This window comes from Macaca thibetana, chromosome 4 (genome assembly GCF_024542745.1).
Source record: "Macaca thibetana thibetana isolate TM-01 chromosome 4, ASM2454274v1, whole genome shotgun sequence".
Lineage (NCBI taxonomy): Eukaryota > Metazoa > Chordata > Mammalia > Primates > Cercopithecidae > Macaca > Macaca thibetana.
Window position 1 is genome coordinate 30,240,427 of NC_065581.1, and position 26,380 is coordinate 30,266,806.

Sequence of the window (26,380 nt, forward strand, 5' to 3'; positions counted from 1 at the left end):
GTCTGACTGTCAGCATTTCCCTTTATAAGTGTTTCCCTGGGCTATTCTATAGCTTGGGCTTAATTTGCTTCCCCTAGAAGGCTGGACCTTAGACTCAGCCCTCCAGAGGGGCACAGCTTAGCCTCAATGGACTTGTTCTTGGCTGTAACTGCCTCGTCTAGCTGGGAGGAATCCTCAGGTGGCTGTGGCTGCTATGTGCTGTGAGGCCTTGGCTTGTACCGGGAGCGGGGACACACAGAAAGGACTCTGCTTCTGTTTACCTTTGTAGTCCTGGCCCAGTTCCAGTCTGAGGTTATGAGCCTCAGTACATCTAACCCAAGAGCAGCCTCCTGCCCCTGACTCTGTGTGACACTACAGAAGTCACTTAAGTACTGAGCCTCAGTGTATCCATCTGTAAAATGGGAAGAGTGATACTTACCTTCAAGGGTTTCTAAGCAGGTCATGTGAAAGAATTATGGTAAAAGTACTAAGTACAAGCCTGGTACACAGACGGAAATCTAGGAGAGAACCCAGAACCCCTGGTTTCCAAATCTAGTGAGTGTCCAAACCACAAAGAGTTAAATTCAAAAGTGGCAGCAAGAGAGGAAGTGAGCAGAACCAGCCACAGTGACACATGTGCTACAGAGTTCAACAACATCGTCACAGGGCAGTACCTGTATTGCTCTCCTATAGATCCATGGAAGGCAACTAGGGCAGTGCTGGGAAGACAACCAGCAGGGCACAGAGGTGACTGCGAGGCTGGAATGAAGCAACCTGAATTACAGGCAAATCAATACTATTAATGATTATGTATGGTGAAAGTCCATCGCAACAGAGTTCAGTGGCCTTGGTCAGTAGTGACATTAATGGGACAGAAATAAAACCCCCAGTCTATAAGACCCAAGAGTAAACAAAACAGGGATATAATGTTTACTCATTGAGGGTCTAGTACAATAACACATAAAAAGCGTTTTATAACTTAAAAGGACTACATAAACATAAGAAACTATTATAGTGCTGATAATAATTGCAACTGGAAGCACTAATGGATCTAGGTATGTGTGACTTTAAGAGACATAATGAGGGGAAAATCAAGCACCTTCAAAGCTCAAATGAATGCATCAAGGAAATTTAACTGTCAAGTGAAAGTAATATCAAGTTCCTAGATGTTAGTAATGCTGGTAGAAATACTAGGAATTGGCCAGGCACGGTGGCTCACGCCTGTAATCCCAACACTTTGGGAGGGTGAGGCGGGTGAATTACAACATCAGGAGATCGAGACCATCCTAGCTAACATGGTGGAATCCCACCTCTACTAAAAATACAAAAATTATCCAGGCGTAGTAGCATGCATCTGTAGTCCCAGCTACTCAGGAGGCTGAGGCAGGAGAATCAATCACCTCAACCCAGGAGGCAGAGGTTGCAGTGAGCCTAGATTGTGCCACTGCGCTCCAGCCTGGGTGACAGAGTGAGATTCCATCTCAAAAAAGAAAAAAAAAAAAAATGCTAGGAATTGCCTGGTCCAAATCCTTGGCTTTACTGTTGAGGAAATCAGCCTAGGTCAGCACTTTTTCAGTTGTAACATACTGCAAGTGTTTGGAAAGAGGAAAAAGGAATGGTACTGGATGTGTCTGTGGGCTTTCAAGCCCTTTATCATGCATGCCTCTTTGCCGAATGGCCTAGAAGTTTAAAAGCTGAGGTGGTTTTTTTGTCGAAGGATAGCCTGTGTTATCTTTGGGTTGGGAACTTATTTTGCAATTTACTTGCAAAACAAGAAGAATCAAAGGACTATCAAGAGCTCAGCTACAGCTCTTCTTCCGTGCAAAATAAGACACCTCATCACCCAGGCTCCATGCTGGGCTTCGATGGTCTCTAAACTGAAACTGTCTAAAAATTATTGTACATGTACTAGATACTTAAAATTGTCTGGGAATTACAGAAGAATAATCTTCTGTAAGACTAATCAGCGAATAAGTAGAACAGGGATAACAGAATTAGAAAATCATTTTGCGACTGCCATTATAATAGCACAAGGATCATCAATAGATGCTAAAACTATTAGGTGAAAGGTTCTGGGGGATGAGATAGTCCCCATAGTGCCAAAGCACCAACGAATGGATTACTTTCTGACATACCTTCATAAGGAAGAGATCCAGTGGTTACCTTAACTAAGTGACCAAATCCAGCGTCATCAGCAGATGGGGCAAAGTGGCATGTGCTTCCCGGCATGGCACTATATGAATCACACAACATTACCTATGAAGTTTTTGTGCCAAAAATGTTTGCCTTGAATGAATCTAGTCAAGTCTTTAGCTCTAACTTCCAGTTTATAAAAAATATAAAGGAAAGGAGTACTCTGAAGTATGTTACAACTGAAAAAGTACCGATGGAGGAGTTAAACCACACCATGAGGAAAGAATCAGATAAATCCAGAATGCTGGACAGTTCACATGGCAACTGGTCTAGTCTTTTAAAAAGTCAATGTCATAAAAAAACTTCAAAGGAACTGCTCTTGATTTTTACAGACTAAAGAGAAATAGTAAACAAATGTAATACATGAACCTTGATTGGATCCTGCAAAAAAAAAAAAAAAAAGGTTATAAAAATAGTCTTGGAACTATTGTGGGAAATTTGAAAATAGATTGGCTGTTGGATCATATTAAACAATTATTTCCTTTCTTTTATTTATTTATTTATTTATTTATTTATTTTTGAGACAGGGTTTTACTCTGTCCCCCAGAGTGCAGCGGAACTATCTTGGCTCACTGCAACCTCTCTGCCTCCCTGGCTCAAGCAATCCTCTTATCTTAGCCTCCCGAGCTGCTGCAACAACAGGTGCACGCTACCACACTTGGCTAATTTTTAAAGGTTTTTGTAGAGAAAAGTTCCCACTACATTGCCCAGGCTGGTCTCGAACTCCTAGGCTCAAGCCATCCTCCCACCTCAACCTCCCAAAGTGCTGGGATTATAGGCATGCGTGACTGCACCCTGTCTAAAATTATTTTCTTAATGGCATTTATTGAGGTTATGTATGAGAATGCCTATACTTATTTATTTATTTACATATTTATTTATTTTTGAGATGGAGTTTTTCTCTTGTTGCCCAGGCTGGAGTGCAATGGCGCAATCTGGCTCACTACAACCTTTTCTTCCCAGGTTCAAGCGATTCTCCTGCCTCAACCTCCCTAGTAGCTGGGATTACAGGCGCCCACCATCATGTCCGGCTAATTTTTGTATTTTTAGTAGAGATGGGGTTTCATCAGGTTGGCCAGGCTGGTCTCAAACTCCTGACCTCAGGTGATCCACCTGCCTTGGCCTCCCAAAGTGCTGGGATTACAGGTGTGAGCCACTGCGCCCGGCTGAGAATACTTGTATTTCAAGGCAGTGGATGCTGTAGTATTTAGAGCCTCACGTCTCCCACCCAATTTGAAATGGTTCGGCAAAGCAAAATAAAAAGCTAGAAAAGTTTTCTGTGGAGAGGGAGCTATAGTTTTCTATCACATTCTTAAAGGGGTCTGTAGTAACCATCAAAAATGGTTAAATCACTGATACAGCGATCATGGTGCTTGACACCTTGTAGAAGCTCAATACACATTTACTGAACAAGTGAATGGATTCAGGGGAACTGCAGACAACGTTAATTGTATACAACCATTTGTTTTTGAGAGTCTGCCGTAACTAGATAAACGAAACACAGTACCACTTCTATGACCAATCCCTTCCCTTGCTTATACAGACTCCTTCTGAGGAAACTGAGGCTCAGCAGGGTTAAGCAACTTGCCCAAGAGCACATGGCTAGGAAGCAGTGTCTGGTGCCAAAGCCTCCGCTCAATCCACTACACTCTCTTCCCTACCCAAGCACACTGTAAAATGGGGTCTAATACCAGCTCCTTTGTTAGGAAGCTCAGATGAGGTCATCTACATGGAAGGGCTTTGTAAGCTGAGTAATGCTGACAAAATAAAAGGGGCATATATTCTGCTGATACTGACCAAAGCACCCTAGCCTTAGCTATGACTAACTTTCACATATGAGGTGAGCAATAAAGGGTCCCTGCTGGACAGTAGTTTTCTTTCTTAGTGATGGAGGATCTCAAGATTTCAGAATTAGGAGAAATGAGGTTGAGTATGAGAGATGTGAGCAGACCAGAATAACCGCTCCCCTTCCCCATACACAATTCTGTCAGGTCCGATGCAAAATTCACCCTCTCCAAAAACTCTTCCCCAACTTGCCACATGCTGCTATGGTTCTGCCCTATTTTTCATGCCTTCAGTATATTCTCTGTGATTATCTCAACAGGTTTCCACAATAAGAAATAAAACCATTACCCTTCTCTCCATTCCTGGCTCCTGGACAGACAGAAACCAAAATTAGAGCAAAAAAAAAAAAACCTCAGAGATGACCCACTCCACCCCCACTCCCTTTACCCAGATGAGAATTCTGAACCTGAGGAAGTCTCTTCATGAACTGCCTTGCACCAGAGGTCACACATCCCTGCTAGGGGTGAGGGGGCATTCTTCTGTCTCTTCAATAAAACAGAAGCGGTCAGGCGCAGTGGCTTCCGCCTGTAATCCCAGCACTCTGAGAGGCAGAGGCAGGTGGATCACCTGAGATCGGAAGTTTGAGACCAGCCTGACCAACATGGAGAAACCCCTTCTCTACTATAAAATACCAAATTAGCTGGGTACGGTGGCACATACCTGTAATCCCAGCTACTCGGCAGGCTGAGGCAGGAGAATCACTTGAACCCAGGAGGCGGAGGTTGCAGTGACCTGAGATCGTGCCAACTGCACTGCAGCCTGGGCAACAAGAGCAAAACTCCATCTCAAAAAATAAAAAAGAAACCAGAAGCTAGCTGCAATTCTTTTTTTTTTTTTTTTTTTTTTTTTTTTTTTGAGACGGGGTCTCGCTCTGTCACCCAGGCTGGAGTGCAGTGGCCGGATCTCAGCTCACTGCAAGCTCCGCCTCCCGGGTTTACGCCATTCTCCTGCCTCAGCCTCCCGAGTAGCTGGGACTACAGGCGCCCGCCACCTCACCCGGCTAGTTTTTTGTATTTTTTAGTAGAGACGGGGTTTCACCGGGTTCGCCAGGATGGTCTCGATCTCCTGACCTTGTGATCCGCCCGTCTCGGCCTCCCAAAGTGCTGGGATTACAGGCGTGAGCCACCGCGCCCAGCCGCTAGCTGCAATTCTATAGAACTAGGAAGATGATGGCAGGGCGCGGTGGCTCACGCCTGTAATCCCAGCACTTAGGGAGGCCGAGGTGGGTGGATCACGAGGTCAGGAGATCAAGACCTTCCTGGCTAACATGGTGAAACCCCGTCTCTACTAAAAATACAAAAAAAAATTAGCCGGGGGTCGTGGCGGGAGCCTGTAGTCCCAGCTACTTGGGAGGCTGAGGCAGGAGAATGGCCTAACCCGGGAGGCGGAGCTTGCAGTGAGCCGAGATCTCGTCACTGCACTCCAGCCTGGATGACAGCGAGACTCCGTCTCAAAAAAAAAAAAAAAAAAAAAAAGAACCAGGAAGATGCAACAAACAAGCCCTGCAATGTCCTGGTACCCTCCCCACAGGCAGAACTAGAGACACTCCGTACCTTTCTCTAAGAGGTTCCCCTTTCCCTGAAATCCACCCCTCCCCGATAAGTCTCTGGATCTCATAAATACCTAATCTGCATATGTCAACAGACTGGCCAAGGTGACGCCACATAATTCAAGATGTGGATGCATGCACGATTATTGGCTCCAAGAATAATCATTATGAGCCGCAAAAACTAGCTGAGAGCCGAGCATGGGGACTTGCGCCTGTAATTCCAGCACTGTGGGAGGCTAAGGCGGGAGGATTGCCTCAGCCCAGGAGTTTGAGACCAGCCTGGGTAACACAGTGAGATGCTGTCTCTAAAAAAAGAAATTAGCTGAATTAACTGGGCATGATGGCACATGACTATAGTTCCAGCTACTTAGGAAATTGAGGCAGGAGGATCTCCTGAGCCTGGGAAGTTGAGGCTGCAGACAGCCATGATTGCGCCACTGTACTCCAGCCGGGGTGAAACTCCGGCCTGCCTCTGGCTCCTAGATGCCACCCAGAGAGGTGCCCTGGTAGACACTGAATCCCAGATGTGGACTCTGGGGTCCAAGAAAGTGAATAGAGAGACCTGGGTTTGTACCCTGGCCTCCAGGGTACCAGTTCAGGACTCTCTTGAGTATCCCAAGCCACTTCTCAAGCATATGTCCGGACCTCCAAACAAGAGCAAAGCACCTGTAATCCCACAGCACTTAGCCTAGAGCTCCACTCCTTGTGGGTACTCCATTTAAGGGCTCTTGGGGTCCCAGATTCATGCCCGTATTTTAATCTGAGATAAGCAAACTCTCCATGAGGTAAACTTCCGTGAGACACCTCTAACAAACCCGGAGAAGCCAGAATTCAGGGCAAAAAGCAACTGATCTGGATGTGCATACTAGGAGTGACTGCACCCCTACTGGCCATGTCAAAGGCCTGGATCCCAGGCTGTCCCAGGAGATCCCAGTGACTGGATGACACGTTCCTGTGGTCACACTTGGCTGACTTTCCCCACGGAGCTGAGCATCAGTGGTGCTCTGAAGCACAGTGCAGGCCACAAAAACCACCAGGGCTCTGAACGCTAGAAATCCCCACAGGGCTCAAAGAGGGGCAGGAGGTAGCAGCCAGCTGGGAGGTGGATGAGACAAGGCTTTAAAGTGCCCTGGTCTTGCAGCTGACCCACAGGGGAAAATTGGGAGTTCCTCATATTTGTGCCTGAATATTTGTCTAACGTTGAATCAAGAACTAAGCTCTCTCTTGTCTAAAATATTCCTAAATGTCACTTGGTGCTTTGCACCAAATATAGGAAGGAATCCTTTATCATCTTGTGGGATGGTTCAAACCCTAACTACACATCAGATTTGTAGTCTTCAAACTGGTGAGTCTTCAAAACATACCCAGACCAACTGAATTAGAATCTCCAGAGGTGGCCCAGGTTCTGGTATTAAAAAACAAACTTCCCAGGAGATTCTAAAGTCTATCAGGACTGTGAATCACTAGAACCCCCTTATTTACAGAGGAGGAAAGTGAGTGCCAGAGCCTCGGACCAATTTGTCCAGCAGCACAGCTGGCTGGCAGCAAGGCCAGTGCTAGCACGAGGTGCAGTGAGGTGCACCTCCCAGCTCTGGGCTCCTTCCACTCCACCATACACTGCACTTTGGTGCCTGGAAAATGAACTCTCCCTTGCCCATATGGAGTGCTGTGGAGGGTAGCCTCACAGGCAGAGGAAATCAACTGCCAGAGAAAGGGTAGTGGTGAGTTGGAGGAGTTGACAATTGGCCACAGGTGGAGTGCAGTGAGGAGAGCAGAGGGAGGGTGGAGAAACAGGAGGGAACAGATTATGCAAGACTCTGTGACCCAGGTTAAGAATTTTGGACTTTATCCTAACAGCCCTGAGAAGCCTTTGAGGGTTTAAGCAGCAGGATGTTAAAATTTATTCAACAGCTAGCAGATGTTTGTTTATTAGGTGCCTACTATGTGTCAGGCACTGAGGTTACAGCAGAGAACAAAAATGGCAAACTCCCTGTCCTACCAGAACTTACATCCAGTGACCTAACTGAGGAATCCTTTAGAAGCTGAAATCAATCAGATCCAACTGTGGGATCATCAAATCCTCAAGGGTTTCCTGATTTACATAAACCTCTTCTCTCCTTTGCTGCCCCAGTGCTGCAGCCACTCTGGCCTTTTGTTCCGCAAACACACTCGGTCACATGTTAAACTGCCAATCTGCCCGGGTGACCAACCTGGTTAAACCCCTCAATGGCTTTCTGCTGCTCCAGGAATAAAGTCAAAACTCCTGCCCTTCCTTTCTTCTGTGAGGAGGCTGTCTCAGGAGATCCTAGCTGGATCCCAGATAATCATGGCCCAGGCTCATTTCCTGCCACTTCCCACCTCACAGCCAAACCAAACCGCTCTCCATGCCTCAAAGTGCCATGCTCTTTCCTGGCTAAGCCCGTTGACAATGTAATTCCTTCTGCCCTTCTGCCTAGAACACCATCCCTTTCCCACTTAGCAAATGCCTTTTCTAGCTTGAAGTCTCAGCTGAAAGCCACCTCCTCTGGCAATTTTTTCCTGACCTGTCAGATTGGGTCCACATGTAGTCCAGTTAGATAGCCCCAAAACACCCCATGCTGCACCCTGTACTTCTCTGCAATTTTAAGTCCTGACTTATTAGTGTAATTACTCGCTTAACACCAGCTTTTCCCACCAAACAAGGAGAGAGATTGTGTCTGTCTCATCCCCAGAATCTACATAGTACTTGGCACAAAGTAGACAACAAAAATTGAGAAAACAAAGCACAAGCACAGAGTATCTGACACAAAGAAGATGCTTCCTACATGTCTGCTGAAGGAATGCGAACAATCTTAGTCACCTGCCTGTTCGCTCCAGCAAGATGGTAGTAAATTGGTAGAGAGAGAAGCAATTTCTTTGTATTCCCTGTAGCAGCAAGAACAGTGGGCTGCACGTCACCATCAAATCATCGTATTCAAGGTTTCGCTCCAGGAACTTACAGAAACCAGGAGAAGAAAAAGCTGTGTCTGAGAAAATGGTTGTGGTGGAGTAAGTTGTAACAGTGAGAATCACTCCTTCCCTTTTCTTTAGTTTTAGACCTAGGTATATACCCCATAAATGACAGAGTTTATTTTCTCAGGTTTTGAGCCTCTAGTGAATGGAATTTTTCCATTTTTTTTTTTTGCATGTATTTTTTTGGGGGGGGCTGTCAACATGTTTGTGAGGCTCATTCATGTGATCATGAGCTGATTTTATTTAATTGCTGCTCTGTAGCTATATAATTTTTAATGCAGTCTACTGATAGCCATATGAGTTGTTTCCAGTTTGGGACAATGACAAACACTGCTTCTGTGAATATTTCTGCATACATGTCCTAGCACACACAGGTAAGATGTATCCTCAGTTTGACTAATCAGGTCAAACTGTTTCCAAAGTGACTGTAGTGCTGTGTAGTCTGCCCAGCAGGCTACGAGCACTCATGCTGCCCCACAGCCTCACCAACACCTGATATTATCAGCTTTAATTTTTGCCACTCTGGAGGATGGGATATAGAATATGGGTGTGTGTGTGTGTGTGTGTGTGTGTGTGTGTGTATTTAACTCCCCAAAAGGAAACAGCATGAGAGAGGCCCAGTAACAGGCCAAGGAACCCTATAGCAGTAGACCAGATATTATGCTCCTCGACCCAACCAGTAAATGTTGTAAATGTTTATCTTTGGGGAGAGAAGGGGAAGGGCCCACCCAGCTTCTGTTCTTCTTTCCCTTGGTAACTTACCATCTATAAGTCAGTGAGATGGAGATATTCTAACCATTAATCCAGGGAAAGGGAGGAATCCAAGCCATCAGCTAGGGAGTTACTGCTTTTCATCAAATTTGAGACACCTGTGACATCACATTTTGGCATCTCTGAAATGTGATCAATGGCATGTCATAATTTAACTGGCAAAATATTTTTTTATGTGGAGCATAAAATAAGGGCACACAAAAGATTTGGTGGTGCTGTGGTTTGAACATGTCCCCCAAAAGTTCACGTGTTGGAAACTTAATTGCCAGTGTAACAGTATTAAGAGGTGGGGTTTTTAAAACCTGACTGGGTCATAAGGGTTGAACTCTCATGAATGGATTAATGCAATTCTTGCTAGAGACTATTGGCCTCCAGAACCGTGAGCTGAATAAACACGTTATTTACAATTTATCCAGTCTATGGTATTCTGTTATAGCAAGAGAAAATGGATTAAGACAAATAACATCTTAGATTTGGTGAGATGTGGCATATTTCCTAAAAAGTGCTGCCAGGATCATCCTTCTAGCACACAGGATCTCATCCTGTTATTCTCCTGTTTCAAATCTCCTAGCTGAGGCTGGGTTTGGTGCCTTATGCCTGTAATCCTATCACTTTGGGAGGCTGAGGCAGAAGGATCCCTTAACCCAGGCGTTCAAGACCAGCCTGGGCAACATAAGGAGACCCTGTCTCTAAAAAAAATATAAGTAAATAAAAATAAAAATAAATTAAAAACAAAACAAAAAAACTCCTACTAGCTGAGGTCAAAACTGCACAGGTGGCCCAGGAGTGGTGGCTCATGCCTGTAATCCCAGCACTTTGGGAGGCTGAGGCAGGCGGATCATGAGGTCAAGAGATCGAGATCATCCTGGCCAACATGGTGAAACCCAGCCTCTACTAAAAATACAAAAATTAGCTGGGCGTGGTAGCATTCACCTGCAGTCTCAGGTACTCGGGAGGCTGAGGCAGGAGAATTGCTTGAACCTGGGAGGCGGAGGTTGCAGTGAGCAGAGATCGTGCCACTGCACTCCAGCCTGGTGACAGAGCGAGACTCTGTCTCAAAACAAAAACAAAACTGCACAGGCATCCTCCCCTGCCCTGCATCCGGCTGGCCCCAACTTACCCATCCAGCCCCAAATCCCTCCTCGTCCTACCTAATTCTCTGGCCATTAGATACACTGAACCAGGAAGACAGCCCCTTCTTCACTCCCCACTCTCCGCCCATTCCCTTGTACATGCTCTTCTCTCCAGTCCAGCTCGTCCTTGAAAGCTTGAATACAATTTGTCCCCTTATCTGTGAGGAGTTTCCTGCGCCCATCCCATCTCTGAGTTGAATGTATCCCTCCTCTGGAGAGCTCCTGCAGCTTTGCATATACTGTATTTCTACGATAGCACTATCACACTGCTTCATACAGTAGCACCCCCCATTCGCTAAAGATCCATTCGTACAGGAGTCCCCTCAATCCTCAGGAGATGCATTCCAAAAACCCCAGTGGATGTCTGAAACCTATGTTTCTCCTACACATACACACTTGTAATAAAGTTTATAAAGCAGGCACAGAAATAGATTAACAATAATAACACAACAAAATAACTATAACTATATACTGTAATAAAAGTTATATGCATGTGGTCTCTCTCTCTCAAAATACCTTGTACTGTACTCACCCTTCTTGTGATGAAGGAACAGTGGGAGGGCAAGAGATTTCATCACGCTACTCAGAACAATGCACATGTAAAACTTACGAATTGTTTACTTCTGGAATTTTCTGTTCACTGTCTTTGGGCTGAGGTTGACCACGTGTAACGGAAACCACGGAAAACTAAGCCATGGATAAGTGGCTGTAATTGATAATTTTATCTCTCTCCCACCAGAATGTGAACCCAAAGGTCATGCCTCACTGACCTTTTTATCTCCAATATCTGGCACAAAGTAGGGGGTCTGCAAATGTTTGTGAAATTAATGACCTCCTCTAATTCCAGAGCCCTGCCATCTCCATTCTTTCCCCTTTCACCACGCACCCTCCCTTTCCCACATTAAAATTCTGCTTCAGCAGCAGGCTTCCAGGGCTCTCCTTAGATTAGACATTCTTGGCCACACACATTACCTAGATCTCTGCTGGCCTCCCTCCACACACACACAATTTTGGGGGGAAGAACAAAATTCCATTTCTATCAAGCTGGCAAAATCTAATTCATCCTGATGCCAGCCAAATTATGTTTTTGTTTTCTAAAACCAACTTCCCATTCTCCGTGTCTTTTCTATTCTGATCCTGGGGGGTCCAAGTCAGAAGTCCTCCCAAGAAGCCTCAATTCAGACCATGGACTCTCTTCGGGGGTTTGCAGTGTCTTCTGTGGTGGTTACACACAATCTGAGTCCAACCTGTTACTCCCCTGCAGGAAGTGATATCTAAGAAGTCACCCACTGCCTTGGGCCTTCAGTCTCCTTACCTCTTAACAAGGGGAAAATATTTTGCCAAGTTTACCAGGCTATTTGAGGTTCAGGCAAGGTCACATAAGTACAAGCGTCTCATTAGCAAAAAGCTCTATAAAAATACTATGAAGGAGCACAGGAGCCAAAGTGAAAAGAGCTCCCAACAGCCAAAGCCGCAGTAATTTGAGCAACAAAATAAAGTAGTATTGGATTATAAACCAAAGTATAAAATAAATGTCCAAGTCTACACTGAAATTAATCACTGAATAAATTAATAAATGGCGGAGAAGAGAGAAACAAATATTCCATGCAGAATAACTGCAAATAATAATATGTAGGTCCTTGCCCTCAAGAAGGGGGAATATAACTCTCGGCTCCCTAGGTATGGGCTGCACTTAGTGACTTCCTTCTAAAGAGGGCAATACATGCAAACAGTAGAAAAGAGAGTAACTACAGTGGAGAAACCTGAAAAACACTCTCTCAGCCAAATCAACATTAAGTTATAAATCATGTTAGTACAAGCCCTTGACACGATGGGATGAAAACCGCAATCCACCTCTGTGGTCTTCCTCCCAGTTACGCATAAGCCCAGTCTTAGGAGAAAAACGTCAAATTCCAACAGAGGGGCATCCTACAACATATACTATCAGTATTCTTCAGTATTGCCAAGGTCATCAAAACAAGTCTGAGAAACTCCCACAGCCAAGAGGAGCATCAGGAGACATGACAACTAAATGTAATGTGGTAACCTGCATGGGATCATGAAATAGAAAAAGTACTGAAGTAAAAACTAAGGAAATCTGAATACACTATGGACTTTGGTCAATAATAATGTATTGATATTGGTTCATTAATTGCAACAAACGTACCACACTGAGGTAAGATGTTAATAACAGGGGACCCAGCTTGGAGCATGTGGGAACTTTGTACTATCTTCTCAATTTTTCTGTAAATCTAAGTGTTGTAAAAAATAAAGTCCACTTAAACAATAAAATTGCAATTTTTGAAACATAAAAAGCCTATTTTTTAAGGTAATTTTTTTGAACTTGGGGAAAAACATGTTAGGGATTGTGATTTCAGCCAACAGTTAAAAACAGGAGGGTAAGGCATGCATAAATGAATGTCATTCTCCCCTCTTTTGAAGTACACACAAATCGTGGTGTCAAAATTTGAAATCTACTAGAGATTTGGAAGTGTATCCCTACCATGTACTCCACAAAGTTAAATTTACACTTTTTTTCTAAGGCCATATAGGGAGAAAATCAGTAAGAAAAATGCTAATGGGCTGGAAGGAGTGAAAGCACAGCTCCAAGTATTTGTGGCTAAACCGGTTTACTCCGAACCAAAAAAAAAGAAAAAGAAAAAGAAAGCAAGCATGACACTTTGGTCAGGGAGCTGGATTAGTCGCCCATCTACCAGGCTCCAAGCAACCGGACGGTCATCCAGGCCCTGCTTACTTCTGGTTCCGCAGACTAGAATGGATGGGAGTCTGAGCAGGATACCAGAAAGCGAGAAAGACCCAAAAGGAGTGGGAGAATGGAAGGACAAGCAAACAGGAGGGATCCGGCTGGCAGAGAGGACGCAGCGAACTTGACCCCCTCCTGAGCCCGGCCGGGGGCCTGGCCCCGTTTTGAACCCGGGCCCGGCGGCCGCGCTGGGGTCGCCCCAAACCCGGGGCGCGTGCGAGACTGTTGCTTCGCTGTATCTCTCATTTGACACCCCCTACTCACCGGTCCCGAGCTCCGGGCCCCGAATCCCGGCCCGGGCCCCTCCTCTCTCGCGGCGGTCTGTTCCGGGTCCCGGTCCTCCACGAACAACCAGCGCGACAGCTCGTCCCCGCCCCGTAATCTCCCGGCTATTCGGGGCCCTTCGCCGAGATTTCTCCCGGACCAGCCCCAGGATTGGCTCCTGCCGAACTCCGCCTTCCAATAGGAACCTTAGTTTCTTTTACGTCACTGATCACCGGGCAAATCCCCAGCCAGCCGCGGGCGGTGGGGCACCAAGGGCAGCGAAATGGAAACTGAAATCAGGCGGGACAGAGGCTGCGCCAAGAGCCGCAGCCTGAGTTTGGCGCGTAATCGGGGTGGCCTGTTACACGGTATAAGGGATCAAATCCTAAGGCTTAGGAGGCCCCTACGTAGGACTCTTGAGAGTGCAATAATCCCCTTTGCACCTCTCGAGACCCCTCACTGCCCAACTCTGGCCTTGTGCTGGATCAGGGTCCGAGGGCAATTTGAGGCGAAGGTGGCGCTTGCCAGGTGCTCAACATTAAATACGAAGTCCCTTCCCCTAACGTGGCCTAAATTTGCATCCAGGACAAAGCAGGATTTTAGCAAGCTAATACTCTGAGACTTATTTACTAAAATTATCACTTCCTAGGTAAAATAACGTTCAATCAGACAGCCGTTGTCGCCATTCGACGGAAGGAAAAACTGAGGTTCCAGGAGCTTAAGGGTCTGGGCCCAGTTCAGGGGGGTTGTTTCCGCTCCTTGACGCTGAATTTAGAAACCAGAGGCTGCAAAGCGGGCCGAGACACGGGTTCCCAGGGTCCTTGGTGGGGAGGTTTCCACGAGGCTCGGGCGCGCCCCCGCCCACGGCCCCGGAAGCTGACGCCGCCAAAGCGTACGCCGCTGCCCAGCCTGCGCTCGCTTCCTGCTCTGCCTGCAGCCGCCGCGTCCAGTCCAGCTGCAGGGCCATGCCCTGTGCTGCTGTTGCCGTATCCCAGGCACCGCTGCGTCAAGATCCCCGTCTTCCCCGGCCAGCCAGGCGGCAGTGGCGTTCAACTCGTGCACTGGGCTGGCAGCAGGCTGGGAAGAGGCGGCGCAGGTTCTCCGGGTCAGCCAGTGCCCTGCTCCTAAGGGTGGAGATCTAGCTGAGGACACTGTTCGCCCGCCTAGGCAGTGGTGAGAGGGTGGGCTACAGTTGTTTGGGTATTCATGAATGGAGGAGCTCAGGGTCCTAGACCCTAAAACCTGCCGAATCTTCACACCTCCTCCGCTGGGGGTAGGGAAATTTGTACTGTATTTAAGCAAAGTGTGGTGGAGTGGGCGGGACATTCAGAAGAAACCACGCCCACATTTAACATCCCTTGTCCTTCCCTTCTCCCTCAGCCCTGCATTTTGTCTTTTTCCCCTTGGTCCAGCAGTATAACTCACGCTGCCTCTCCAGGTTGGGAGTAGTGTAGACTTCACCTGCTGAGTGCAACTCTGGCGGGCCTGTGCTTTGGAGGTGGTCTCAGCACATCCTACCTAGACCCTCTTGATACCTGCTTTTTTAGTTGATGCTGTGGGAAGAAAGTGTGTTTAAGATGCTCCTTAAATAATGCTGTGCCGCCGGGCGCGGTGGCTCACGCCTGTAATCCCAGCACTTTGGGAGGCCGCGGTCGGCGGATCACGAGGTCAGGAGATCGAGACCATCCTGGCCAACATGGTGAAACCCCGTCTCTACTAAAAATACAAAAATTAACCGGTTGTGGTGGCACGCGCCTGTAATCCCAGCTTCTCAGGAGAGGCTGAGGCAGGAGAATCGCTTGAACCCGGGAGGTAGAGGTTGCAGTGAGCCGAGATCTCCCCACTGCACTCCAGCCTGGGGACGGAGCAAGATTCCGTCTCAAAAAAAAGTAATAATAAACTTTAAAAAATTGCTGTGCCACTAAGCATTGTCTCCCTGTTCCGAGGTCTTTGGCCCATTCACAGGCCATTCTGGGCAGATTCCAGCCACAAATCCACCACCCCCCTTAAAATTCTCTATCCTCTCAGCACACTTAGAGGGGCATGGAAGACCCTTGGAGGGGCTGGAGCTCCTGACATAACAGCCCCGCTTAACTCTCTCTGACCTCCCTCAGGCCACTTCTCCCTTGGTACCTGTGCTTTCATCTTTCACCTGGTCTTGAAACTCCCTGCCCCAGCCCCTTTCATGGCTGCCTGCTTCTTGTCAGTCATGTCTCTGTTTAATTGGCATCTCAGAAAGGTCTTCCTCCCTCACCCAGTTGAAACCAGTTCCCCATCATGCATTATTCTGTTTCCCTTTCTTCATGCATTTGTTACCACTTGAAAGCACCTTGTTCATTTCTTTGTAAATGTGTTTATTTTCCATCTTCCTCCCCCTCAATGTAACCCCCAAGAGAGTTGAGACATCACCTGTCTTCCACTCACATGGCTTCCATGTAAATAAATGTATGTTAAATGAAATGTGGGCATTTCTAAAGCTGCCTGGCCCTGCTTGGCTGGGTATCAGTCCCTCTCCCACCACACTACATCATGATTGGTGCAGCTTCTCAAGTCCAAGTAAGGGTAACAGCAGTGGACGCTGGGAACACAATTTCTGCTTTGTGGTGGAGGAGACAGCTTTGTAGCAGCTTCGTAGCTTTGTGCCCCTCTACAGCTTCCTGCTTCATTTAAGGTTCTGAAGCAGAGTTGAAATTCCTTCCTCTAGCTCTCCAGTTCTGTGGTCATGCCAGATGGAGGCCAGGGCAGCATATAGGGCTGGGTAAGAGCGAGCTAAACTACATGGGGTTGAATTCTCCAGTCTGCCACGTTCTGTGAGGCTTTGGGGCAGTTGCTCAACCTCTGTGTGCCACAAGTTCTTCTTCTGTAACATGGAAGTAACTAGATCTGCTTCGTACGGTTGTTATGAGGCTTAAATGTAAAGCTTTGAAATAGTGAATCAGTGCTGACTAGGCCAAAGGGTATGGTATAATTATTTGCATTTGAAATAAATATCTTAAATGGAGCAAGATGATTTAGTAGTTACATTCCTTGAGCAGCTCTGGTTTAATCTAAGGAGGAACTAAAGGCTGCTGTCTGAAAATGGGTTTGTATATGACAGGGTACAGGAAGTGCTACCCCAAAATATGGCACCTTGGAAACTGAGAAAACAGCAGAAACAGGAAGGTTTCTCTGACCTTCTCTTGCTCGATTCTCCCCTGAAGCAGGCCATAGAAACTAGAGTTCCCCTTGCCCCTTCTTCCCTGAAGCAGGCCACAAAATCTAGGAAGGTCACTGTCTGACCTGCTCCCTCCTTCTCCCTCCTTAATCTGAAGGCCCTCATGTGACAAGCATCCTCTCCTATGCCCTGAGGGAGGGACTGTCACACAGGTATGCCAAGAAGAAACTGAATAGACAGGCCTTGCTAACTTTTCAGTTTATCACCGTTAGCTCATACACTTTTGTCCATGCAATCATACATCTGCCTGACTGTCCATACCACTACACAAATGTCCCCATTTCTTTGGGTTTTCGTTTCTGAAAGTTCCCATGTCATGTAAAACTTGAATAAAATAAATGTGCATGCTTCTCTCGTTAGTCTCTTCTTTTTTATTGGAGTCTCCACATAGACCTTATGATGGGTAAGGAAAACATATTAGTTTTTTCCCCTACGTTTAGCATAAATATATTGAGCTAAAATATAGCATTCAGAATCTCAGGATTTTAAGAATACTAGAGTGCTTGGAAAGAGGCCTCCAAACAAAAAACAAGCAAACAAAAAACTTGAAAACATGAAACTTTCATTGGTAAAGATGCAAAGAATCTGTTTGAATCTTTTGTGTGAAGGATACCTTGGTATTAGGGCCAGAATGAATAAATGAATATCTGTAAAGGAAAAAGTAAAAGTTACATCAATGAAACAATTTTAAGCCAACATTTCTGTTTTCTGGTAGAGGCATAAGCTAATAAATAACTTTTGTGCTGCTAAAATCTGCCTGCTTTGTGCTAAGAATTGGCTGCAGGGTAAAAAATAACAGGTTTAACTGTCCTTTTTAAAAGGAAAAAAAGGCATTTTGAATGCTAATAGCATTAACTACTGGGTTTTGAACAGAAAGCGTAGGCTGAACCAATCTCTTATATGACTTGGAATGTCATTTAAAATACTTTGTATTCCAAATTTGGTGACTTTTAAATGTCTATTAGCTCAAAAGTTAGTGAAAATATATTGTATAATATATAATGACAAATTCAACTTTAAAAAAATTTTTTTTGTTGTTTTTGAAACAGGGTCTCACTCTGTCACACAGGTTAGAGTGCAGTGGTGCAATCATGGCTCACTGCAGCCTCTACCTCCTGAGCTAATGTAATTCTCCCACCTCAGCCTCCTGAGTATTTGGGACAGGTGTGTGCCACCATGCCTGGCTAATTTTTGTATTTTTTGTAGAGACAAGTTCTGGCCATGTTGCCCAGGCTGGTCTCAAACTCCTGGACCCAAGCAATCCTCCTGCCTGGGCCTCCCAAAGTGCTGGGATTACAGGCTTGATCGCCTGAACGACACTGTAGCATTTTCTAGTAGGCCTACATAAAAATTATCAAATTCTCTAGGGTAGTTTAACTTTGATTTAGTATTTTAGGGTATTTAGAGTACTCTTTAGGGGTAGACATGAACTTGTAGAAAAGTGATGTCAATGCAAATGATTTTTGATCAATAGCAATGTCAATGAATTTTGTTCAGTGGAGGTATAGAAGATGTATGTCCAGTGTATGTATATTCAATCTTCTAAATTCTCTTTGAACTAGTTCTTTTTTACTAGTCTCTTGTTAGTACATCTTTGATACATGCTCACTTTTTCTTTGTATAGGATACTGTCATTGACTCTTAAAGATTATACTTTGGCAATATGTTGCATTTTATTATTATGTCTCTAATCTTATTATAACAATCTACCCTTCCCTTATTTTCATTCCATTAATTTGCTGGAGAAGCCAGTTCATTTATCCTGTAGAATGTTCCCCATACTGGATTTAGTTGATTGCTTCCTCATGGTATCAATTAACTTGTTCCTCTATTTCCTGTGTATCTTAGATTAAGTTTCATAAGATAATAAAGGATGCTATGTAGTCATCTCTCATTCTAAGCAATCAAACATTTTCAATATTTTTCACCGTGTGTCCCTAACCCAGATACTACTAGTCGATCTCTCTCTGCTGTAGAGGTAAGTGTCAATCTGCATTTTTGTGATAATCATTCCTTAGCTTTTATTTTTATTTACTTAAGAGGCTTTATCAGATTTGAGCTTTTGTGTATGTATGGTTTTTTTTAGATGGATTCTCGCTCTGTCACCCAGGCTGGAGTCCAGTGGAGCGATCTTGGCTCACTGCAATCTCCACCTCCTGGGTTCAAGTCATTCTCCCACTTCAGCCTCCTGAGTAGCTAAGATTACAGGCGCCCGCCACTACGCCAGGCTAATTTTTGTATTTTTAGTAGAAACGGGGTTTCACAATGTTGGACCAGGCTGGTCTCAAACTCCTGACCTCAGGTGACTTGCCCGTTTCGGCACCCCAAAGTGCTGGGATTACAGGTGTAAGCCACTGCTCCCGGCTGGGTTCAATTTTTTAAGGAGAATACTTCAAAAGCAGTGCTGTGTACCTATTGTATCACATTTAGAGGTATATGATCTCATCCCACTTTTAGTTATGGTAGATTTGATGGAAGATTCAGGTATTGTCAGCCTGATCCTTCCATTCCCCAGTTTGTCAGTTATGGATTTACTGCCTCTCAGCTCCAAAAATGATCCTGAATATGTTAAATATGTTTTCTTTGCAAACTGGCCCTGAAGCTTTGTCCGTAGAGGGCACTGGAGAGTCATTGCAGGGAAAAACGATTTTGCTTCCTGGTTCTCGTGTGCTGTTTGCCAGGTTCCTGCAGCGAGTACATGGTTTCCCAGCACCTGCTCCAGCAGCACCCAAAACTTACCTAGTGTCCAGTTACTTCAGTCACAGTCAGCAACACCCAGCAGCGAGCAGCTTCGTTAGGCACCCCTCCTGAAGGGGTTTTATACTGGAGTGTGTCTGGTATGAACAGCTTTTGCCTGCACCCTAGAGAGTGGGTTTCCAGCAAGTTCTGCCATAGTAGAACTACCTTGATGTCTCTACTCTCCCTGACGAGGTTAGATCCCATCCTCGCTTGTTTTCTCAAAAAACTAACCATCTATAAATATCTACTCTCCTGCTTCAGCAATTTTTTTTTTTTTACCATTTCACTGAATTATTCTCATGAGCATACAAACATATTATAATATATTGCATTAAAAAACAAAACAAAACAAACTCCTTGATACCATACTTTTTTTTTTTTTTTTAAATGGAGTTTTGCTCTTGTTACCCAGGCTGGAAAGCAACGGCACAATCTCAGCTCATTGCAACCTCTGCCTCTGGATTTCAAGTGATTATCCTGCCTCAGCCTTCCCAATAGCTGGGATTGCAGGCGCCGCCCCCGCCCCTGCATCCACCACTCCCGGCTAATTTTGTATTTTTGGTAGAGACGGAGTTTCACCATGTTGGCCAGGCTGGTCTTGAACTCCTGACCTCAGGTGATCCGTCCCCCTCCCGCGCCCCTCCCCCCCCCGCCCGGCCTCCCAAAGTGCTGGGATTACAGGTGTGAGCCACTGCGCCTGGCCAGTAACACCAGTTTTTAAAAGGATTTTGCTTCAGGTACTCTCCTACTTTCCTGCTCTACATTTACAGCAAAATTAGAAAATACTGTCTGTACTTGTTCTCTGTTTCCTTTTCTGCCCTTCTCTACTCAAAAACTGTGAAATATGTGTTCAAAAGTGTACATATAATCCATATACACATTTTAAAATATTGAGATAATAAAGGATATTATGTAACCATTCTCACTCTAAGCAATCAAATATTTCCAATATCTTTTATTATGTGCCCCTAACCGATAGATCACTTTCCCTCTCTCTTTGCTAGAGCTGCATTTTTTCGTGATAATCATTTCCTAGCTTTTATTTTTATTTTTATTTTTTGAGACAGAGTCTCGCTCTGTCACCCAGGCTGGAGTGCAGTGGCGCGATCTTGGCTCACGGCAACCTCCGCCTCCTGGGTTCAAGCAATTCTCTTGCCTCAGCCTCCTGAGTAGCTGGGACTACGGGCACGTGCCACCACACCCAGCTAATTTTTTGTATTTTTAGTAGAGACCGGGTTTCACCGTGTTAGCCAGGATGGTCTCAATCTCCTGACTTCGTGATCTGCCCCATCAGCCTCCCAAAGTGCTGGGATTACAGGCATGAGCCACTGCGCCCAGCTTTTATTTTTATTTTTAAGAGATTGGGTCTCACTTAATCATCCAGGCTGGAGTGCAGTGGCACAATTATAGCTCACTGCAGCATGTGAACTCCCGAGCCCAAGGGATCTTCCCACCTCAGCCTCCAGAGTAGCTGGGACAACAGGCTCATACCACCATGCCTAGTGAGCTTTTCTTTTCTTTTCGTTTCCTTTCTTCTTTTCCTCTTTTTTTTTTTTTTTTTTTTTTTTTTTTTTTTTTTTTTGAGACCGAATTTTGCTCGTCACCCAGGCTGGAGTGCAATGGCGCAATCTCTGTTCACTGTAACCGCCACCTCCCAGGTTCAAGCAATTCTCCTGCCTCAGCCTACCAAAGTAGCTGGGATTACAGGTGCTCACCACCACGCCCAGCTATTTTTTTTTTTTTTTTTTTTTTTTGTATTTTTAGTTGAGACGGAGTTTCACCATGTTAGCCAGGCTGGTCTCCAACTCATGACCACAGGTGATCCACCTGCCTCAGCTTCCCAAAGTGCTGGGATTACAGGCATGAGCCACCACGCCTGGCCCCAGTGAGCTTTTCTTATTGTTATTATTATTGTAGAGATGATGTCTAGCTATGTCACCCAGGCTTGTCTCAAACTCCTGGCCTCAAGCAATCCTACTGCCTCAACCTCCCAGAGTGCTAGTATTAAAGACATGAGCCACCATACTGGCCATCCTAGCTTTTCTTTATACTTCCTTGATACATGTATGTATCCCTAAACAGGATATTGTCTAGTTTTGCCTATTTTTAAACTTTGTATACATGGAATTGTAATGTACGTGTTCTTCTGTGACTTGTCTTTATTTTTGAGATTCACCATCTTGATGCATATAGCTTTGGCTTGTCATTTTCACTGCTGTGTAGTATTCCAAATTTGAAAGTCCCATGTTTTTTTCTTCCCCATTTTACTACTCTTAGAACTTGGTTTGTCTTCATAGTTTTGCTGTTATAATCAATGATGCTACGAACATTCTCCTACATGTACCCTGGCACATACCTGCAAGACTTTTTAGAATATGTAACTAGTAGTGAAATTTCTGAGTCTTAGAATGTGGTTGCAATATATATAGTGTTATTTTGTGAGGGGAGACTATTTCCCAGTGGTTGTATAATCTACATTTCCTTTACTGGCAGATGAAATTCCCATTAAACCACATCTGCAACTTCACTTGAAATTGTCAGACTTTTGACTTTTGCCATCTTGATGTGTGTGAAATGTTATTGCATTTAGTTTTAATGTGCATTTTCCTAATTACTAATGAAGCTGAGCATTTTTCTTTTCTTTCTTTTTTCCCTTTTTTTTTTGGCCAGTTGTATTTCTCTTTCTGTATAATGTCTTTTATGCTTTCTATACGTTCTTCTATTGGCTATTTTTAGTTTTCTTTTGGATTTGTTACCAAAATGCCAAGGATTTGGTCTAGGTTGCTCACTGCACAGTAAGCCAATCACTGAGACAACAACTATTGCGAGGGAAGAAGGCTTTATTTGGGTGTTGCAACTGAGGAGCTCAGAGATCACTCTTAACTCTTGTCTCCTATTATCAACTGATTAAAATTAAGGGTTTATATAGCCAGGAAGAAATGTAACTACATATGGGAAAACAGGATTTAGGGAGGGGTAAAGAAGGGGAGTTGGTCAACAGGCAGCCTGGGGTCAGTTAGGCAATCATGAAGGGTGAGGGGTCTGGTGTCTTACCAGATGGCAGTGATCTGGTAAGTTTCAGTTTCCTGATACTACCAGGGAGCCCTGATGGTCAATTTCCTGAGAAAGGAAGTCAGATAAGACAAATGTGAGTTTCTCAAATTTTAAGACTTGTAGGGTAAATTTCTACGTTTATTTAAAAAAAAAAAAAATCAGTCCTACGAGTTAAAATCAATCAAACGAGTTAGTTTCAGATTTATGGGAAGTATTTGTTTTTTGTATATTTTGGACACTAATTCCTTGTTGGTTTTATGTGTAACAAACATCTTCTTGGAGTTTCTGGCTTGTCTTTTCTTTCTCTTTATGTCATCTTTTGAGAAGAGAGAAGCATTTTTTTTTCCACTCTAAAATAACTAAATATATCGATCTTTATGTTTTGGACTCTTAGTCTAGTTTAATAAGTCCTACCTTGTCTCAAGATTACAAAGGTAATCTATATTATTGACTAAACATTTTTCAGTTTAGCTGCTATAGACTGAATGCTTGTGTCCCTCCCAAAATTCATATTGTTAAAACCTAATCCTCAGTGTGATGGTATTTGGAGGTGGGGCCTTTGGGAGGTGATTAGATCATGAGATTAGAGCACTACTGAATGGGATTTGTGCCCTTATGAAAGAGACCCCAGAAAGCTCCCTTGTCTCTTCTACCATGTGAAGACACAATGAGAAGTTAGCAGTCTGCGACCCAGAAGAGAACCTTCATCTGAAACTGACTGTGCTGGCATCCTGAGCTCAGACTTCCCCTACCTCTAGCACTATGAGAACTAAGCGATTGTTATTTAAGCCACCCAGTCTATGGTATTTTTGTTATAAAGCCCTGAACTAAGACATGTGCCTTTCATATGTAAATCTTTATAGATCTGGAATTAATTTTTGTGTTTAGAGCAAAATATATATATGTTTCTCCCTTTTTTCATATGGTTGACTTATTATCTCAGTGTCCTCTAATGCACAGTCTCTAATTTTCTCCACTGTTTTGCACTTCCAGCTCTGTCGTATGTTATGTATTCATCCATGCCCTCACCAATACTTATTGAGCATCTACTTTATGCTAATTGCTCTTCTGGGTGTGGGAATAAAGCGGTGACAAAACAGACAAAAATCCCAGTGAAGCTTGTGTTCTGTTGGAGGAAGGCAAACCATGAACAAAGTAATAAAAAATTTGTAACATGCTGGACACAGTGGCTCATGCCTGTAATCCCAGCACTTTGGGAGGCCAAGGCAGGTGGATCATGAGGTCAGGAGATCAAGACCATCCTGGCTAACATGGTGAAACCCTGTCTCTACTAAAAATACAAAAAATTGGCAGGGCATGGTGGCACACACCTATAATCTCAGCTACTTGGGAGGCTGAGGCAGGAGAATCGCTTGAACCTGGGAGGCAGAGGTTGCAGTGAGCCAAGATTCTGCCACTGCACTCCAGCCTGAGCAACAGAGCAAGACTCGGTCTCAAAAAGAAAAAAAAAATTGTAATATTAGATGGTGACAGGTACTATGAATTAACACAAACCAAGAAGGGGAATAGGGAGTGGGGAGAAAATGTCACAATTTTAAATAGAGAGGTTAGAGAAGTCCTTACAGAGAAAATTATATTTCAGCAAACACCTGAAAGAGGTAAGAGAGCCAGCTTTGAGAATATCTGAGAGAAATGTGTTCTAGGCAATGGGAAGAGTCTGCATAAAGGCCTTGAGGCAGAAGCATGTATAAGGAGCAGTAGGGATGCCAGTGTCTGGACCAGAGTGAAGGAGGGGTGAAGTGCAGGACATGAGGTCATCAGCTCAACAGAAGTGAGTGGGTCCAGACTGGGTAGGACCATGTGGACCATTCTAAGGACTTTGATTCTACTTTGAGTGAGATGGATGGCACTAAAACGACAAAGGACTGATAGGCTCTGACTATAGGCTTTAACTCATGTTTTAATTCTCTGGCTCCTCTGTTGAAAATGGAACCAAGGAAACAAGAATGGAGGCAGCAACACTTCTCAGAAGGCCATTGAAATAAACTAGGCAAGTGACGATGGGGGTTGTGGGAAGTAGTCAAGTTCAGAATACATTTGAAGATAGAATCAACACGATTAGGTATGGTGTGATAGGAACAATAAAGACAAGGATGATGCCCAGGTGTTTGGCTTGAGCAACTGGAAGGATGCTGAGACAGGAAAGACTTGACAGAGGGTAGGGGCATGGGCAGGGACAGACCAGGGGAGAGGATTTGGATCTGATTTTGGATATGCTAATTTTGAGATGTCTATTAGACATGCAAAACGTAGACGAGACTCTCAACTCATTTAAGCTATTATTAGTGTCTACCCTTTTATCTTACCTTCCAGATTTCTGGGCAACACTCCACTGTTCCTGATGCACACTCTAGCGTTGCAACCTGGGACTCTACATTTCAAGCAAGATATTCTTACACATAACAAAACTTGAAAAACATTGCTTTAGGCTTTCCTTTTTCTCTCCAAGTACCTCCAAATGTGCATTTAATGCTTTTATAATCAGAAAAGTGTCACAAAATCAAATACCCAATACAAATTCCCTATTTTCACAGCATACCATACAAGTACTTTATACAGAGTTTCCAGCATTTTGCAATAAAATCATTGTTCACAATTTTTCTGGGTCAGTTTTTGACAAATGAAGCATGGTATAGGATGCCTGGGACTGCGGAGTTTCCCAGGACACAGGACTTTCCATGCAAAACCCAGGAAGGTTCCAGACAAATCAAGAAGAGTTCTTCACCCCAGATGTGTGAAACCAGTGGCAAAGTGCCTGGTTTAGGCACTTTAGGGAGGGCAGAATGGGTCAGTGAATCAGACTGGACACTGAACCTGGGTCCATTTGTGGAAAGTGGTCCTGTTACAGGAAAGAGGTCCCAATCCAGACTCCGAGAGCGGGTTCCTGGATCTCGTGCAAGAAATAATTCAGGGCAAGTCCGCTGGAGTGTACAGCAAAAGCAAGTTCATTAAGAAAGTAAAGTGGTGAAAGAATAGCTACTCCATAGACAGAGTAGGGCATTCCAGAAAGTAAGAGGAGGAACGTGTTCACTCTAGGTACAATGCTTAAATATATATATAGGATAAAATAACATCATGGGAAGATGTGCTCTGCTACAAGAGTTTGTGATAAAGGATTGATTTCCTTAATTACATATTTTGCAAGAATCAGTATTATTATCTTTAAAGCAAAATTAGGAATGCCTTTGTTCTCCAGATATCAGGATTATCTGGACATTGCTAAATCTGGGTCAGTGTAGTAAACTTTTTTTTTTTTTTTTTTTTTTGAGACAGAGTCGCCCTCTGTTGCCCAGACCAGAGTGCAATGGCACGATCTCAGCTCACTGCAACCTCTGCCTCCTGGGTTCAGGTGATTCTTCTGCCTCAGTTTCCCCAGTAGCTGGGACAGGCATGTGCCACCACACCCAGCTAATTTTTGTATTTTTAGTAGAGACGGGTTTCACGATATTGGCCAAGCTGGTCTCGAGTTCCTGACCCTGTGATCCATCCACCTCGGCCTCCTGAAGTTCTGGGATTACAGGTGTGAGCCACCTTGCCTGGCCTAGTAAACATTATTAATCTATTCCCTTAACCATAAACGTTTAGAGGCTAGGAATACCTATGTTTCTGGAAATGCAGCCCAGCAAGTTGCAGCCTCATTTTCCTAGCCCTCACTCAAGATGGAGTCGCTCTGGTTCCAATGCCACTGACAGTCTCTATATGAATGATAAAAAGTATAGTCAATCATAAAGCTCTGACTCCCTCCCAGTTTGCCCTTTCCTTCCTAGAGAATGTCTTTCAGGCCCCTCCTCCCCTCAGAAGCTTTCAACATCCACCCCATTCCCCTAAACTGGGGACCCAGTACATTGCAGCTTCTTTGGTGC

General features: G+C 44.6%; 1 protein-coding gene across 2 annotated transcripts in view; it reads right to left on the bottom strand.

Annotated features, from left to right (window-relative positions):
• The window catches only part of TRIM26 (tripartite motif containing 26), a 29,506-nt gene extending 15,427 nt beyond the window's left edge, over window positions 1-14,079 (bottom strand). The window contains exon 1 of one of the 2 annotated variants that reach the window (XM_050788405.1): window positions 13,490-14,079. The gene's annotated coding sequence lies outside the window, so the exon portion shown is untranslated. The remainder of the gene's footprint in view (window positions 1-13,489) is intronic. The other variant, XM_050788406.1, reaches the window with a different exon arrangement.
• Between the last annotated feature and the right edge of the window lie 12,301 nt (window positions 14,080-26,380).